The sequence below is a fragment of the Nipponia nippon genome, unplaced genomic scaffold (genome assembly GCF_047370975.1).
Source record: "Nipponia nippon isolate SJK-2023a ecotype South Korea unplaced genomic scaffold, ASM4737097v1 scaffold_3, whole genome shotgun sequence".
Classification (NCBI taxonomy): Eukaryota; Metazoa; Chordata; class Aves; order Pelecaniformes; family Threskiornithidae; genus Nipponia; species Nipponia nippon.
The window spans coordinates 120,936,218-120,955,726 of NW_028262347.1; the positions used below are offsets into that span (position 1 = coordinate 120,936,218).

General features: G+C 40.0%; 1 long non-coding RNA gene across 1 annotated transcript in view; it reads left to right on the top strand.

Moving 5' to 3' along the window:
• The window catches only part of LOC148054874 (uncharacterized), a 61,298-nt gene extending 48,569 nt beyond the window's left edge, over positions 1-12,729 (top strand). Inside the window, exons 2-3 of the long non-coding RNA XR_015706423.1 lie at positions 8,382-8,510; positions 12,503-12,729. This is a non-coding gene — a long non-coding RNA (uncharacterized LOC148054874). The remainder of the gene's footprint in view (positions 1-8,381; positions 8,511-12,502) is intronic.
• Positions 12,730-19,509: the final 6,780 nt, after the last annotated feature.

Sequence of the window (19,509 nt, forward strand, 5' to 3'; positions counted from 1 at the left end):
AAGAGCTCCATCAGCACCTTGATTTTCTTTCTGATTTTTTTCTAACTATCTCAAAATCTTATCACTTCACTGGGTTTTTGTTAGCAGTGAACTTGATCTTGAGATGTGGTATTCAGATAGAAGCTTAGAGTTTCTTTCAGGTTGCTCAGTAGTCTACATTTTCCACTAGCAGAAAATAAAATACCTCAATTGAAGTCTAAGGAAGAAACTACAATGCAGACAGAATTTTTAAAAACTGAATTCAAAAGCATTTTTTACAGTTAATTCAGTGCTCCCAGTCTTTCCCAATTTCAGCCACTGGAGGACGGCTGCTTCTAATTAGAGTCTGACTCCAGAACTGAACACCTTATTTTTAACCTGTTCCCAGTGCAGGCAGTGTAGATACAGCCTGCCTTACAGGGTGCCAGTTTTGAACAGTCTGGACTCAAGCAAGTCCATACCAGCTGACTCAGGAGAGTGATAAATCCAAATACATTAATGCTGCAGAAAAGATCCAGGTTGGGGAGGGGAGACTGCGTCTTAAGAAGACACTGAGATTCCAGGGATTGTGATATATTTCTCATTGGGCTTTGAGTGCCTGTTTAGGTCTTGGTGTCCTCATGGAGTCATTTCCCAGCACTCCTTTGACAAGGGGCAGAAAGACCTGAGGCAGCCTACAACCAGGGAATAAAACACGCACAGCAAAGTCATTTTACTAAGTAGATTATTGCTGGAAAAGATGATTTCAGAGTGACAGATATTTGTTACAAAATCAGGTGTAGTGTAGACAATAGCTTCAGCAAAAGATGAAAATGGAAATATCCTTTACAAGTTAAGATACTTCTAGTTTTAATCTTAAAGCAAGAAATTTAACAAAAAAAGAAAAAAAAATGAAGAGGGTTAAAAGAGTTGCTCTAAACCAAAGCAACATGGTTCTGCTCAGCTTTTGTACCATGTAACGGTCCCCATCTCCCAGATGCAGGACAAGGAACAGTTGGCGTATTTCATTTCTTGGGCACCTGAAGTAGTTGTGCCTACAGATTTTTGTATTTACTTCTGGCAGTCCCAGTATAGAAATTCTCTAATCCATTTCAAGCACGTAATTATTCTGAGGAACGTACTGAGGCTAGAAATGGAAAAGCCTAAGGTATGGAGGACCTGCTGGGCTGACATTACATGCCCAGCAGGCAACCAGCGTCAGGGAGACTGCAGCATTGTGGCCAGCACAGAGAGCCCTGTGGCTGCTGGCTGGAGCCCATACATGTACATCAGGAAAGCAACAGCTGCTGCTCAGAGAAGAAAAAGATTTTGAGGGCTGACTTATACAGTGCCGGCTTATAAAGTCCATGTTTATTCAGCCCTGCTCGTGAAGTCCATGCTGGTTGTACTGCCTGTGATGGGAAATGAATGAGCACTGGCAAGGAAAGCCTTGATTGCGTGATGGGACAGTGTTAAATTAAGCTATCAGTATTAATTTTATTCTTGGTAAATGTCCTGCTCTTCTCCGAGCATTGGGAATGACTTTGGGAGGTGGGCTTTTAAAACTTTCTTCTCAAAAGCTTGTAATACAGTCAGTTAAAAAAAACAACGCTAGTGAAAATAACTAAAAAAAAATCCTTCCTCTTTTTTTTAATGATATTTGCACTCCTTGTATTACTACTCACTCAGTTCTGTTTCCCATGGATTTATAAATGCATATGTTATCCATAGGGAAAGATCCAGTGTTTACTTATGGAAGAAACTGGATCATCGATTTATATCACTTTAAATCCTCCCAGTTCCTCCTGGCATTAGAAGGGCTTCCTTGGAGGTCGGATGACATTTCCCTGTGGCATTATGCACTGCCCCAACTGATATACTCCACCACCCAGAGCCACTTTCCTTCCCAGCTCAGCTGAGTCACTTTAAGCTAGATTTCATAATGCATGGTAGCAGCTGGGGATAACTGGAAGAGGCTATAAGCCCACCTTTCAAATGGCCTGGTTCCTATGAGGCAAAAGCCATGCTATGTGATTGCTGAAGGAAAAACAGAAGGCTGTGGGATTCCTTCTTCCCATGTCTGCAGTTGTTCATGATCTCAATATCTTGAATTTTAATTACTAGATTACCAAGGGCACTTCAAGATGGTTTTTTCCTTGTTGTTCAGTTGATGAAGAAACCTGTATGTATCCAGCCACATAAACTGTAAAGGTGAGGAGATCCTCATGTCTTACAGCAGGCAGCGGCGAGGCCTCATTTGGAGTTCCCTGTGCAAATCTGGGCACTAAAATAGGCAAAGAGAGATGAATGTGAGTTGGAACAGGAGGAGGAATAAGGAGCTTGATTCATGGGGGAAGCCTAAAAGAGCTTTCCCTTTTGAGCATAACAAAATTATTTTTGTGAGGGAAACCAGCTCCTCACTCTAAGCACATCTAGGTAGGATGAAACCAGTGCAGAAAGAATGGGAACAACACATTAACACCAGGGCACAAGAACAGGTAGAAAACACCATGCCTGAAGCTGACGGACTGCAAGACTCTTGATGTTTTCATCCAGCCTTTCCAGCAGGGACCATGACTTGTGCAGGTAAAGGGGGAGGCTGGCACAGAGACCGCTGGTGTTGGAACCTGCTTCTCCAGGAATGGGACTTGGCAGCTCCTTCTCATCATACCCTGCACTGCTGAGAGGCACTGGTAGTAGCCTTGAGCAGAGATCTGGAGGGTTAGTCAGTATTTTTTCATTTATAAGCCATGGCTCCAGAGAGCTGAAATTTAGAAGCACTGTTATTAAACATGTTGAACCTCCCAGCTGCAGATTTTTGTTAGACAAGAGCCAAGAAAAAGGGGATGAGAGAGATCGTAAGCAAGGGAATCCCGTTGTGAGAAGAAAGATGCTGTCATATCCCATTTACTGTTACATGCCTATTCCTTCAGAGATCAAAGTAATCGTTTCAGGGACTGGAGCAGAAAAACACTTAGCAAGACCTCATCTATATGCCTCATCATATACCATCAAGACCTCATCAATGACATAGACAGTGGATCAAGTGCACCCTCAGCAAGTTTGCAGATGACACCAAGCCAAGTTGTGTGGTTGACACGCCTGAGGGATGGGATGCCATTGAGAGGGATCTGGACAAGCTCAAGAAGTGGGCATGAGGTTCAACAAGGCCAAGTGCAGGGTCCTGCACCCGGGTTGGGGCAACCCGTGGTATCAGTGCGGGCTGGGAGATGAAGGGATTGAGAGTAGCCCTGTGGAGAAGGACTTAGGGGTACTGGTGGATGAAAAGCTGGACATGAACCAATAATGTGTGCTCACAGCCCAGAAGGCCAACCATATCCTGAGCTGCATCAAAAGAAGTGTGGCTAGCCAGTCAAGGGAGGTGATTCTGCCCCTCTACTCTGCTCTGGTGAGACCCCACCTGGACCCCTGCGTCCAGCTCTGGGGTCCTCAGTACAAGAAGGACATGGACCTGTTGGAGCAGGTCCAGAGGAGGGCCACAAAAGTGATCAGAGGGATTCAACACCTCTGCTATGAGGAAAGGCTGAGAGAGCTGGGGTTGTTCAGCCTGGAGAAGAGAAGGCTCTGAGGAGACCTTAGTGCGGTCTTTCAGTACTTGATGGGGGTTTATTTGAAAGATGGCAACAAACTTTTTAGCAGGGCCAGTAGCGATAGGACAAGGGGTAATGGTTTTAAACTAAAAGAGGGTAGATTTAGACTAGATATAAGGAAGAAATTTTTTACGATGAGGGTGGTGAAACACTGGAATGGGTTGCCCAGAGAGGTGGTAGATGCCCCATCCCTGGAAACATTCAAGGTCAGGTGGGACAGGGCTCTGAGCAACCTGATCTGGTTGAAGATGTCCCTGCTCGTTGCAGGGGGGTTGGACTAGATGGCCTTCAAAGGTTCCTTCCAACCCAAACTATTCTATGATTCTATGCTACTGTTATGGCCATGCTTGTGTGGCAAAGTCATGTCTGCACATAAGTGCCTTTTTAGCAATGTACTTTGGAAAAATCTAGGTAGCTTTCCCATATTGCTTCAGTGAGAAAGTGAGAAAGAAAATTGTGCATATCCAGAGAATGAGCAAATAGAGCAGCAGCACCCAGGGGGTCCCTGCAACAGGCTCCCGGACAGTTTTGTGGAAGCATTATGGGCTATTTGAGTTTTCTGAAAGTGAAAAATCTCAGCCAACCGTATTATATTTCAGTGAACCCTGCTAGGCTACAGAGAAGCCTGTTACGGTCTAGCTCAGTAGAGAGAATCCAAGCTAGGCAGGATGATTTGTGATTAGCTGCCATATTTACTCATATAAACCATGTTTTGCATGAGCTTAAACTGGCTAGGTCCTACGCTCTCAATCAGGTAAATCAGGTGCCTTATTGTTTATGCATATGGACAGGGACATCTTTCAGTTAACTTCAGCCTTCAAAATTCACAGACCTGTCCTAATACTTGAGTGTTCTTCAGTGAACAAAAGCTCTTCTGGAGGGAAAGGGCCAGCAGACATTTTGTCAGGTTAATTAAATCCAACAGTGCTGCCAATGTTGCAGCTGTCAGAAATTACAAAAGAACCAGACTTGTGTAAGCCTAGGGAATCAGTGAAGTATTTTATGGCTTATACAAACCTTTGTCAGAAGGGGGCGGGGGGGAAATCAAAGCAGGGGGGCAAAATGTCTAAATCAAAGAACTACTTCTGGTTGAATCTTTCTAACATCTTGGATGTGAACCTGATGGATATTCTTTTCTCCAGCCAAGTTGTACTGAATGTAATGAAATAACTTGCAGTACTTAGGAGCAGACTGAGGAAACTTCATAGAAAACCATTTGAAAATTCATAGTCTCTTTAATGAGATGATGCTTAATATATTTAATGATGCTAGTGTTAAGTAGCAAAATCCTTCACTGTCCTGAGGCCAAAGTTGCTTTAATAAAGGAGAGAGAAGAGGCAAAAGATGTTGAGCCATGTCTCTCCTGCCAGCCTATTTAATTAACATTGAATATTAACTAAAATGTTAAGTAATCATCTCCAGTAAGTGATATGGAAATGAGTATGCTTCAGCTAGACAAAATTCATTGACACACATTAATATATTCATATTACATGGTAATGCTCTAGTGCCTCCATGTTTTCAAGCTTCTTTCCTTTCTTTTTCTATTCATACTGACAAAACCCTGTTCCTGAACATCAAGTATGGGTTCATCACTATAATAGCTCTAATTCTAATTAATGTCACCCCATGTTAGAGATAGGTGGGGTTTTTTTATAATTCTCTTTCTGTCATTGAGCTTTCCCTTCGTCAGAGATATTGCTTATTTTGTATTTAAAAAATCATCTTGAGCAATATTTTGGAAATATATCTTTGTTGGTTTCAACCCAAAATCTCAGATTACAGATGTTCTAAATTTTGAGTTGTATCTAAATGTTCTGATCATAAATAATATTTATACACTTTCATGAGGCATGGAGACCAACCCCTACAAAATGCTTCTTAGACTTTTGGCATACATGAAAAAGTGTCAATACTTTATTTATGGTTAAATATATTTGTACTTCATTTTCCTGCTCTCTTAGAAACAAATGAGTTTAATTCACAACATTTTATTTCTTGGGTAAACACTCAGAAGTAATCTGTTATGAGTTATTATTTAGAGGTGTGAAGCTGAAGCTGGACCTTCCTCAATTTATCCAGTGCCTGTTTCTATATCTTAATTGCCAAATCCTATTAAACTTTGTCAATTCAATGATATTGGGCCATTTTGGAGGGAGAGTGGTGTGATTTTCTTTTAGTTTTCATTGAAAAACAGTGGGCATATTAACCTAAGATGAATTGCGAACGTCCATATTCATCCATGCTTTCATGTCCGTGACCAGAGACAAGGAATTTGCAAGTCTCCTTGGTTTTGATGTGAATTGCATATTCTCAGAAGTGCTTGAGAGGAGGAGACTGTTCCAGAGAACATTCGTGTTATCTCTTTTCTCCAGGTGTCTGATTTTTAATGTTTGTAGAAGAAACAAGAATACTACTTCGTAGGATAGACATGGGGATTCAAAAAGTCTTAATGTCTATATTTGTTATCAATGGTATTTCTGTCCAATTATTCCTGGAGACTTTAGAGAGGATGTCAGGAGGGGAAGCACTGGAAATCCCACAGAATGACAAAATGATGAAAGCTAGATGTAGTATGGGCCTACCTTTATGTTTTTTATCGTGGAATTTCACAGCAAAAGGCAAAGAGAGAAGTGATTGTAGTTACAACAGGGCAGAGAGAGAGATGTCAAGCATGGAAAATCCAAGCTCTCTTTGAGCTGAATGTAGGAAAATAATAGAAAAGATAAGGGAAACCTTTAAAAATCATAGGCGTAACAACGTGTTTTTCAAATATGAATGATTTAATGAGAATCTTCTGGAAATCCCTACAAGACTCCTAGGCAGATAGGGAGAAACTTGTTACAGCTATTCCACACAAGGTGCAGGTGTGGTAGTGTTTTATTGTCCTGCCTTGTACCGACCCTTTCTCTATTCAGAACCGTGTGGTAATGGACTCCGTAAGTCTCGCCTCCATAGAGGTGAAAAAGAGATATATACATAAAAATAGATATTTGAAATCCGGATCGCTAGAAGTCAATTGCATCCACAGCCATAGCATCTACAGTCCTATATTACATTTTCAGCATAAATGTAGTAGTTCCAGGGCAGAAGCTAACTCAGTGTAGGTATGTGTCTTTCAGAATGATCAGCAATAAATGCCCAGCTCATAGGTTAAAAAAAGCATTTGGTACTGCAATGTTACAGCCATGCTTTTGACCAAATTGAGCTCCATTCAGTTGGGTGTGTATGTTGCCAGCAGGCTTCTGAAAAAGTTTCAAGTGCCTTTATCTGTCAGTTCAGCAAGAAATAAAAAAGTGCTCAGACCTTTGCAAGATCAACCCTTGTCAGACCAATTAAATGAACTCTGCCTGGATGCAAGTATTGCAGGCTATTGAAAATGTTTGCTGCAATTTCTTTTTATTGCATAAAAATTGATGAATTTTCAAAAGTCATTATCTTATCAAAAACAACCTGTTCTAATTAGACATACTTCACTTCAAGAATAGTTGATGTTCATTTGTTTCTGGTGCCATCTGTTTTTACTGCTACAATAGACATTTCTGGGAAATTGAATATGGTAATGCTCTTTTTTTACCTCTTGTGTAACAAGAACTTATTTTAACATGTCTGTATCTGAAAAGCAGACCAAAATAAAGGAGAAAACAAACACGCAAGAAAAATTTATCTAGCTTTCACTGATAACCGGCTACTCTAAGCAGTTTGAACTTGTTTTGCATTTTATTTCCCAAATATCTTGTAGCAGTCAAAGGTCTATGAAAAATGTCATGTTATCCATTTTTATTACTTCTAGAAGGTAAAGGCTCTACTGTCTGTGTACACTGTCAGCTTTCCTCTTTAGACTGATGATGATCAAATGGCCTTTATGAGAATGCAATTTAAGAGTGAAACTCTTCACGTCTGCTTCCACTTGAATATGTATTCACGCTGTTTCAGCTGAACACCAAAAATTTTATTGTAAACTTTAATTTGGGTTATTAAATGGGGAACCTGTATTTGTCCTTTTTGTTTAAAGGTATCAAAATGAAGTGGCAGAGCCTATTCAGTACAGCTGAACTGTACTAGCTTCCTCTAGCCAAGGTCATCAGAAGAATAATCTAACACTTAAATATTATCATTTTCCTCTTGCTCTCTGAGTAGATTTTGTGCTGTCTTCTTGAATGAGAGTGAGCTCTTTTGAATCTTCATGGCCAGACTATTTTCCATGTTTTTATCATCATTCTCATTCTTGTGTCAAAAAGAAAACTGAACAAGGGCAAAATGTCATTGGCTTAATATACTGTAGAGTCAAAAGTTATGATCAATAATAGAAAAGAGGGCAGACTGATCATTTTGGAAACAGTCTCCTATATTCTAATGGGCAAGGTGAATAGTGCAAACTAATTAACTGTCTATGAAAGCCCGAATAGGACAATGTCTGTGGTATAGCAAAATGATTATATCTGAAAATTAACTTAAGTTTTAAGATAGGACTCAGCTGGCAGACACTATGTTGAGCTAAACTACAGCTGAGTTCAGCCAGGCTCAAGGACTTGGAAAAACAACTTCGCAATCCTTCAGGTCAATGGGTGCAGAAGATATCTCCAGATGGTGGTTTTTGACTAACAGCCCCACCTGACAACCTCTCAAGTCAAAGATAGCCCATATAGCCAGTCAGGGTACATATGTACCTGTTTGGAAACTACCTTACTGCAGTTCATAGGAGCTGCGTGCTTCTGTTACAATAGTCACATTCACTTTTAGAACTATCATTAGGTGCTAAAAGACTGAAAGTCACAGACAAATAAACTAGTCCTTCATTCTCTCGTGAAGGAGGTCCTCACAGGTCTACATCAAGATGGTCTAATCAATGGTGTTGATGACTTGGCGTTGATTTTACCCTGCTGAAGACAGATGGAGGATACCACTACAGAGAGTCACTGAGCTCCCAGCTAGCATCAGGTATTTGTCAGCAATTCCATAAACTTCTAAAAATATGACATTTCTGTTAACTTTTTCTGTCTGATAATGAACATTTAAATATACATAGCTCAAAACCTGATGACTACAGAATGAAAATAACATGAAAGGACAATCTTTTTTCCCCTTTCTAACAGCAAAAGAAAACATTATTTGAAAAGATGAAAATCTACATAGCAGTGCCAAACATCAGGTTCTTTCTTTGCTCAAAGACCCATTAAAGTTCAGAGTATGATAGTAACATTACTACATTAATGAATTCCTTTGAGGAATATACTTTTATCTCTCATAATAAATGCAGTCATTTAAATCTTTGAGTTTAGGGGGTTTTTCATTCATCACAGTATATTTATAAAAAACATCTTGGGATGTTCTGTAGAATTAGAGGTTTAGCTTTATTAGGTTCTTAAAAATGGAAGCTAAAATTGCTGATTTGAATTTGGCATTGGATGACGTTAACCAGCTGCCTCTGCTGAAGTTTGCAAGTAGGGTTTCTTTTGTTTGGTTTGGGTTTTTTTTATTTTTTTTTCCTCTGCCCTCTTTCATACCTAAAACTTTACTTTTGTCTTCGTGTTAATGTAACTGCTAGCAGTTTCATGCATCAGGATTGTTTTTAATCTTCTCAAAAGTGATGCATAATTTGTGAGATTTTGCAAAAGACCGAGTTATTTTTAATAGCTTCTGTTAAACACAGAGGGCAACACTACCATAATTTTGCTCACCTTATAGTAAAACTTTACAATAAAAATTCATTGGCATAAATTTGTTATAACCTAGTGAGGAATCCACCCGTCAGGTTGACTGTCTACAACATGCGTTGTTGGTAGTTTTACTTTCAGGTTAGGTATTTTATTCAAAGGTGAGTGGATGCTTCTAGTATCTGTAGGCACCTGAGGAAATCATGATTCAAATTAAGAATAAAACCAGTCTGATTTCCTAGAAAAAAATATCAAAGAGGTTTCGGGATCAGACTATAAAGGAGACAGGCGTTCATTTACCAACTGCTTACTGTTCAGCTCCACTGCCATCTCTGCATCGATTTTCTTTCACCATAACATACTCCTCATCATTGACAAGTCAGTTCCAAATAGCAAATCCTCCTTTCCGAGTGCAGCCCATGTTCCTCTTGGGCTTCAGAAATGCCTGTTCTGGTTTAATATGAGGAACTCAGAGTTTCTCCCTGACAGACCTGTCTGATTTGCTGATTACCTGGAATGCTTTCTCAATCACCAAGAGAAAAATTAACTCCCCATTTTGATGTAATACCCGATGAAATAAACATAGGATAAAATTAAATGAGTTAGCTTTAAGCTTTCCCATTTCAAGGTCAATCATGAAAATACTGTTTTTCCTGCACTGCCAATGACAGTGTAAAGCACTCCAAATTTTTTACGCTAGGTTTTTCAATTCCATATCCAAACAAAATGACAAAAATGCAAAAAATAATAAATACGCAGTTTATGTCAGGTGGGAAATTTTTAAATACTTTTTTCTGAAGACCTCTCCCAAATCTGGAATATTAAACTCATAATATCCAAATTTTAGACGTGGAGGAGGTTTTGCTTTTAAACTTATTTCTATTGAAATAGGATTGTTGGCAAACAAATGATGTGTTTCTGGTGATCATTTTTACTCCTGAGTTTTTCATATAAACGTGGCTCCAGTTCAGGAAATCTCTAAAGCATGGCTCTACTGGATCCAAGTTCAATGCAATAGCTGCAATGGATTTTGAGACAATTATTTAACTTCAGCATGTGCTTAGATGTGGAATTGTTTCATTTTCTTGACCTACAGCTCCTGTTTGCAGTCTCAAGGCTAGTTCAGTGTAGAGCCACAGCTGAGCCACCAGTGTCTGAAACAGATGTGGATTGCTGAATAATTCACTCCCACCCTAGCACATCTGGTTTTAGGCCATAAACCTTCCAAATCTGAAGCATAAAGATAGTATGATGTATTTTGTTTAAATAAGGACTCCAGATTGGGACCTTAAGGTGTATTTTGTGACTAGTGAGTCAGAGAATGCAGAATTGCATATTTCCCCAGGTGTATTCAGGACTATCCTCAGATTAAATCACCATGTGGCTTCGGATGGTCGTACAGCAGAAGGATGGGTAGGGAACAAGAGCATAAGACTGCCCAGATACCCCTTTTTTAATCAAAAGCTGTAGTTTCTCATAGTATGGAAAAGCAGTGCAGTGCTTCTCTCAGCAAATCTGTAGGAGAGAGCCTTCTTATGAACATGGTCCTTCCTTTTTAAATATAGTGAGAGCTTCTCTTCCCATTCCCTTCTGTTTTACCCTTTAAACTCAGAGAGGCTGTTAGCATCATGAGAGAAGACCAGTAAGAAACAGCAGGGCTTGGTGCTGGTGGCTGGGAAGAGCTGTCCACTTCCCACACCATTCAACTGGGATGCTGCCAGGGGCTTTCAGAAGTGCAACACTAACCCTGGTAGGGAGGTCACTGACCATAACAGGCATTTACTGACCATAACAGGCATTTTCTTTCCACTGGACAAACTGTCTTCAGTGGCTAGGACAATTTGGGTAATTGTTTCTACATCCCACATATTTAAGTTGGATTTTCAATGTTAGAAAGTGATTGTCACACTGAAAGCCCTTGATGACTGTCATTAGGGGACTTCTGAATGAAATGACCATCTCAGACCTAAGCCTTGTTGCAGGCTGGAAATGCCAAGCACTCTTTCCAACTCAAGACAAAGAGCAATCAAGGCCCATTCTGTAGGAAGAATGGGGAAGAAGCAATCATGCAGGGCCTAACCAACTAAACTGCATAGTGACTAATATCAGAGGACAGGTCATGGCTGCTGTTTTTTTTACCTAACATAGTTGCAATCATAATATGTGTGAGAACACCCTCTGTTGTTCATCTGAGAGATCAAGTGGTGGGCGCAGTGGGCTGGAGGCTGATAAAGGACTTGGTGATGCAGCCAGGAGCATGCATGGCAAGCGGGAGGATGGGTCTTCTGGTACCAAACTTACTGGAGTGCCTTGGGGTTTTTAAGATAGGATTTTCGTTCCTACTGTGTTCGGGGTCAGAGGACTTTGTGAAGGGCAAAGAATTGCTCAAACTTACATGGCATTGACTCACAATTTAGATAGAAAAATGCCACGATACTATATGTGTTTTGAGAACTCAAAAATTATTAACACAACTGTACAATGGGAAAAACATCTTAATTTTCCTGAAGATGACAGTGCCTTAAAAGCAGGAATCCATTTTTAAATACATTTAGGTTTAGGAAACTTCATCCCAAGCAAACAAGCAGGACTAAGATATTCTGGCAATGATTTATGGCCACAGAACACTTGGTCTTTGGTTAAAATCAGGAAAAAGGTAGAGTTTCTCAATTCTCTACAGCTAGTACAGGAACAAAGATGTGACTTGCTTATTTGTCATGATTTGGCGCTGACTAATGGAGAAAACCATGGCATTACAGAGGTTTACACGAGAAACGTTAAAATTGGTCTGGATAAAAGTATGAATGGAAATGTTAATGCGCGAGAGCTCCAGAAGAAACAATAGAATGGGTTTAAAAGATTGGTATGTATTGATAAACCTTGCTGTCTGTGTCACATACTAGTGACCCTGGCCAGATGCACACATTTTGGTGCTTGTGAACACACGCATACAAGAGGAGTGTGATAACTGAGTTTGAATTAAACTAAATATTACCTTCACTTTCATAAGGTTTTGCAACAAATCTTGTTACATCAGTTTCCTACAGCACATAATGCATTAGTAAGTTGTCATTTAAAACAAAGCAGGCGTTTTGCTCCTGTTTATTACGGGGTTTTGTGTGTTCACAGTTAAATCCTGTTTGACCAGGAATCAATAATATTGACTTTTCTGAGGTCAGATTGTTTTACCTTTCTCTTTCATTTTTCTAGCCAGCTCTAGTGCAAAATGTGACAAAATCCAAAACTACTTCTCACTGCTTTGCTTTTTCCAAATAGAAATTCGTCATCATCTGTGCCAGTGAAAAAGATTTCTGATGGCAACATGGAGCTGTCTGAAATAGTAAAACAGAAGACACGATGTTCAAAACTGTCGTGGCTGGAGACATCCAAGAAGCCAACTTTCACCTCAGGTGGCCCCGTGGAGCCAGTGGCAATGTGACTCCCATGGCAGCATCTGCCAAAGGTTTATCATCGCTAAAAGCCCAAGGTGATAGCCCTGAGTATATTCGCCATGCATCTGTATTTATTTCAGAAGAAATGGGGATTCGCCGCCTTCAAATTCTGAAAGATTGAAAGGGAGTTGCACTGGAGCAAGCAGCATTAATTTATCACTGCTGTAAGAATAAAGAAATTTGGTGAGAACATGTTGTTTAATTCCCTGCCTCCTGCAAGTCAGAGGAAAATGTGGCCCACTGTTTTCTTGAATACGCCACAGGAGCTTAGGAGAATCAGTTAACATAAATGAAACAAAATAGTACAACTTTGGAGGTGTCTGCTGTGGGCATAAGCAGGAACAAATAGATATTAAAGAATTGCTGGCATGACTTAAGATCTGCTAGTGAGCTGGCTGATGGGGATCAGTCTGCACCAGTGCCCTCCATTGGGGAAAAAAACCTGAATATTCTAAAAGTGTTGACAGAGCCAGTAAAGAAACAAGCATTAACAACAAAATAGTACTGCCAGCAGCTGACTTTCATCTCAGGCAGGCTACAAAAGAGACTGGAAGCAAACACACATGATGGGGAACACAATCCTTTGAGAAGCCAGGTTTTTTCCCCAATTAATCTTTTTCAAACTACCACTGGTACAAAAATATCTCTGTGTATGGTGGAAGTGAGAGGAAGCACTTTTAGCCTAGAACCACAGCTCGCAGCAATGTTTGACTCTAATAGAGCAGGGGAATTGCACAAAAAGCTGAGAAAGCTGTTGCAAACTGTTCTTACCTGGCAGAGAACTGAGGAAAGTGGATCTTTCAAAGCACATATTCCTTCTGCTGGGTTATGAGGGAATCACAGACCCTTAATGAGCTGGCAGGACTCTATGAATATGAGTTAAGTACTCTGGATATTTAAAGATCTGGCAGAGCTGATGAAATGAAATGTCACAGAGAAAGCTATATGCCTTTCCTCTTCAGCCCTAAAGGTTTATTGCACACAAAGGTATGGACTGCAGCTCTCTGTGATGAGTGGTAGTGTGCTGAAAGAGAAAAACCACATCCTGGAAAATTAAAAAGTCCCAGAGGCAGACAGTCAAAAGAAAATTGAATCAGATAGCAGTGGCTGAAAGGGGATATTTGTTAAATACAAAAGCCTTCCAGAGATACTGACTGTGCCCTGGAGGAGCAGCCATACGTGTTAAGCGCACGACCTATACACGTGACAACTGGCCAGTGACTTTTTTTATGGAGATGAAAATTTTACTGTGTTTAGTGGAAGGTCCTCTGGACAATTAACTTCAAAACCAATTTTAGTTAATCACAGACTTGGTTCTCTCTAGAGAAACTGGTGCACTGGCCCACATATTTCCATCAGTAAACACCTGCCAATCTTGGCATGTCATTAAATAAATAGCCACCAAAATTGCGATAAGAACGCTACACCTTTACACTACCCTTGACAGCAAACATTTACTAAACCAAATCTAGTCTAAGTAAAAAGTGAACTCCCTGTGACCTAGACACATGCTGGAGAACTCCAGATAACCTACTAATCTACATCTAAAGCTATATGGCTTTGCCAGATTTCTTTTTAAAAAACTTGTAACACTGTCTCTTGTTCTCCTAACACATCCCAACTGAGTGCTTCTGATTCCTTTGGAAAAGCAGGAAGCACAGGGATAACTTATACCCATGTTTATGCAAGTTGGATAGTTTACTGTATCATGGCAGGGGCTTTTGGGTTCTGGCTATGTGGTGCAGTGAATTCACAGAAAGCTACATTTAGGATTTCATCTTTTTTCCCCTCTTAATTTCTTAATTTCTCACACAGCTCATAAACCATGCCCAGGAAGGAGGGATAAAAACTCCCAAAGCAGAGGCACGCTTGCAATGCGGAGTGCAGGAAGCAGCTGCTGTGAAAATGGGCAGCTGAAATCAATAGGAGCCCACCTGTGCCAAAGAGCATGCAGAATGGGGATATAAAGAGCTCTTTAGCAGGTATTGCTCTTCAAAGATATGGTTTACATGGAAAGAGTTCTTAGCTCTATTTGTTTATTTGTTTTTTGGGGTGTTTTTTTATGTTTTTCTTTTTTTTCCTTTAATTAGAACAATTTAGTGTTGGGTTGATTTGTTTTGGTTTTGTTTTAAAATATGTTCTTTTGATTAGCCTTAGCACTATTCTTGCTTATGCTGAAACCAGCACAATAGTACATCCTCCTGCTTCCTTTAAGGCCGTGTCTAAAAACGCAACTTTGATGCAGTAGTAGAAAAAAAAATGTAAGTTCATTTTAATTCCACATATACATAATCTGAAAGCATCAGGGATGGTATTTGGTTTTTTACTGAGCTCTGCATGTGTTAAAAAATAACTCTTTTTCTTATGTTAAAAAAGAAAAAAAATCTTAGTGGTTTTAATATTGTGTATGTTGATGTTAGCTTAAAAAACACTGCCTTTCTGCAACTGCTTTTATGGAATCTTGTGAATTTTCTGGGGGAAAGAAAGTTCTGTCAGAGGCAAAGGAAATTAAATTTTATAAGCTAGTTATTAATTTTTAAATGTTATACTTGTGACTTGTGTAAGAACTGAACAGAGAAAAAGGAAATATTTTTTTTTCTTTATATAAATTCTATGAACTTGTGAAGAAATAAGTTGCTTTTCTCCATACACTTCACTTCAACACTTCTATCCCCCACACCCACTGAGTTTCTATTTTCTTCAAATCAAGGAATTCCGACTTATCCTGTAACTTTTGCTTTGCTCATTATGGGTACTGGTGTCAGCAGATACTGAATGTGATTTAAGTCTGCAGCACTTGCAACTGATAAGATCAGAAGCTGTGGAGCAAAATGGGGAAAAGCTAAAGTGAAAACCTGAGCTTGCTCAGTGATGAATATGAAGCTCTTCTAAGAATCCTAAGGAATGAAAAGCAGTGGAAAACTTAATTGTCTACTTGGAAAACTAGCCCTAATTAAGCATTTTTTTTAAATTATTTTTGTTTCTCTGCATATTTTTTCCTTGGAGTAAAGTTAGTATGTGGTTGCAGATGCTTCACATTTCCACGGTTTTAAGGGTTTAAGTAAATTTATCCTTAACTGTTCCGTGTGTATGTGGATGTTTAAAGTTCTTGAGATGTAAGATCTGTGTAACTGTTACTCCTTAATGCATGCTTAAAATCTTAGTTTCCACTGAGTATGATGAGAATATTGGAAACTTGTGAGCTCAGGTTGGTGACAGATTTGTCTGAGATCTAATATAACCAGGAAATATTGTGCTGGGTTGCACATCTTTTTACAAGTGGGCTTGGCAATCCCTTTACATAGGTAAAGAGCTGTATGATTTGGTTGTGGTTATAAAATGGAAAAAAAAAAACAACCCAAAAAAAACCTTCTTGGAAAAGAAACTATTGGCACTCTCAAATCTCTGGTCATATTGGTACATATACCTATGGGGAGAGTCTTTCTGAAATACATGCTATGTCAAGCAATTTATCATTGGTTATGTATGGATTGCCCGTGTACACCTGCTCTTGAAGGCATGCCTTAGTCACAGGAATGTTTTTAGTGTCAGGGATGATTGGACAGCCTATCGTCTTCCCATAAGATATTGTGAAATTCCTTCCATCAATGCACAGACAGCAGATTTATGCCTTATTCTGTGGCCTCTGTGTTGGGTGTGTGAGTAAGATCCCACCACAGCGTTGTATCCTGAGCTACCTCCTCCGTATATCTCACTAGCCTGCTCTCATCTACAAACTATGGGAGGTTGAGAGACTATACCTGCTCGCTTCTGCATTTGCTGAACACTTGGGAGGAGTCAGATGCTTCCAAATGCTTGTTCTGGGTTGCTGCATCCTCATTCTAAAATATAATCTGCTCCTGCCCCTCTATGATAGAGCACTTTTGAGCAGAGTGCATAGCGATATCTGTACACAGCTGAGATCAGAGCCTGGAGCTTGTTGTTTCGTTTAATCAATGTTTGCTGGCAATGGCTAGTGAGACTATTCAATATGGCTGAGGTCTGCTGTGGCATGTTAAATAAGAGATTGGAAAGTGAAGTAAATATTTTTAATTAGTAGTTAATGACCGAGAGCTGCAGTAGCTCAACAAGTTTGTGTACAATGAAAGAGCTAGTGAGTGTCTAGTGAAAACATAGTGGCACCAATGCCATGAGCTGCCTCAAATCTCTTATTTCTAGTGTCAGGGGATTATTCTGAATGGTAAAATGCCACATTTGTTGGTCCTAGATGTCTTCCTAATGCCTCAGAACTCAGTGGGACTATTGGGGACTTAGAGTCAAAATTCTACCCCGTGGTGGTGGTTGTTTTGGGTTATTTGTTGTTGTGTTTGTGGGGGTTTGGGGGTGGGTTTTGGGGGGTTTTGTTTTCGTGGTTGTTTTACTCCTGAACATACGCTTTCTGCAATTTCTTTGCCATTGCACTTTTTCCTGTATTGGGGTGGGGAGAAACAGTCAGAGCTAATTCATTCATCAGCCTTCACTCACCCTGGGCTTTCTGTAGCTTAAAAACTGTTCAGGAAAAAAAACCACTATGAGACTCATGATGGATATACCCAGAGCTGGACACAGCGTGGGCAGAGCTTCATCACTCCTCTTACGTGGAGGTAGACGGAGACTGACACCTGTCCTTGTGGGAGGACTCTGCTGCTGTCCTTTGTGCGATCCCTCCCCGTTAGGAGGGGGACTGGTGCCTGGGAGGATATCTGAGGAAATCCATGCTGTCCTTGACTGAGGCCACTCAGCCCCAGCTAGGCAAATAAATACCTGGTCTTCAGCTGCCACGCTCACTCTTATGTGCCCAAGAGTGTGTGTGTGTTTCTTTTGGATGTACCAGTTGGTGCAATAAAAGTTATTGCATTTTCCTACGAACTCTGCTTTGCTTTAGTATTCTAAGGATATCTGAAGAAGAAAACAATAAAAAGAAAAAATAGGCTCCTTATGTCTTTAATTAACGCACATCTTCAGGCAGTACACCAAGAAATCCAGCCTCCTCTTGCTTTATTCTTGATAGGCCTGTTTGAATAGAAATTACTGTAATTAACTCCAGATTTCAAAATATCAACATGTGGAAGTGTTTGTGTACCCTCTAAATGAGCATTGCTGGAAGAACATAGATGTTATAGGACTCTGAGATAATTCCCATTCACTAGGTAAAGGAAAATATTAAGGAACTGAAAATAAATGGAAAACAAGATCTGTAAAATTATCTTAAATGGGGAAAACGTTAAAGTAAAATGAAACAGTTACACTGAAATACAAACAATTCAGCTTAATGGGGACAGCCTTATTTGATTAAAAAACAAGCCAAGCCCTGTTATTCATTATTGCGTACGCTATTACGGGAGCAGTGAGTGTATTTACCTTGAGTGCAAGCAAAGTAATGGAGCTGAGAAGCTGGCCGGGTCCAAAGGATTGCTGTGTTCACCTTGGTGGAAATAGGTGATTTTACAGCTGCTGTAGATTTGGATCTGAAGAATCAATATGTGGCTGGCTAGTGCTATGCCAGGGGGAATAGGCCGATACCCCAACCTCTTGCAAAGCCATCAGCCAGCTCAGGCTGGTCAGAAAGGTTCATGGTTAATGGCTTCAATTAACTTTGTCTCTTCTTTCTCTTTTCTTCACAATTTCTGGAGTTTTCTTCTAGGACCCTCAACAGTGACTCTGTGATCACACCCTATTTATTGGCTGGCCCCAGCTCTTCAGTGTCTCTTACCTTATATAAAATTGTAGGCTTAGGGGCTTGTACAGAAATTATACTGTCAGAATATAGCTCACAGTGTCTTGGACATCAAAATCCTGGCTATGGCAGTCAGAAATAATTATAGTAGAAAATGTAATAATAGCTATTACATAGTTGTTTTGATTCTAATCAAAATATTAGCACAGATAATGGATGAAATGAAAAAACGAAGGAGAAATAGTGGGCTGAGAAAACACAGAGTTGGCTTCCATCATTGGACTTAATGGCTAACGTTTTATTAGAAACAAAGTAAGTTAAAGCTGTCTGATATTATGTGAGCTACTCATGATTGGGCATAAGGATTCCTCTGGTGTAAGTCCAAGTACCAGTTAGAGGAGCATACTGTCAATTTTGCTGTTAATGATCTGGCTGGAGTCATTGGCACAGGAGAGCTGGGGAGCTCCATACCTGAAAGCCAGCAGATGATGGCTGGATTAGCCATTACTTAGAAGGAAAATAAAATAACTGAGCTACAAAAGGATCCATCCTATTTTCACATTGCATTCCGTTTTAGAAGGGTAAAACTCACCACACTGGCGTCCTGGGTTTGACTTAAAATTTACTTTTTTTTTTTGAAGGTAGTTTACAAGCATAAAAATAGCACTGACTGTTGCACCAAGCTTTTTATTGTGATTTACAGAGCTGTTTTATCAACAGAAGTATCTGAAACCTTTGTAATGGCAAGTAGACCGGTTTGGGTAAAATACTGGAATGGAGGATGGAAAACGCTCCATGCTCTCACTTATCTGCTTCCCTTGGTCTACTTTTGAGCCTGCCTATTGATTCAGCAGACGTTCCCACCAGTTTCCTTCTTGTGCTGATTTTCAGTATTGTCCTTCCAGACATTTCCCTTTCCTTTCCCATTGGGAAGTGGCTCTCTTTCCTGTGCGTGCTGACTAGCTAATCCAGCAAGCTGCCAGGCTAATTAAGAGGAGTGCAATGCCAGTCTGAGGCCACCTGATCTCATGGTGTAGTGCCTCAGATGTGAACCAATTTATCAACTGAGCCACCACTGGCAGCTACCTAATTCTCATCAGTCACCCCTGAGACAAGTATACAGGACATCAATACTTAAAAGATGAGATTTTGGA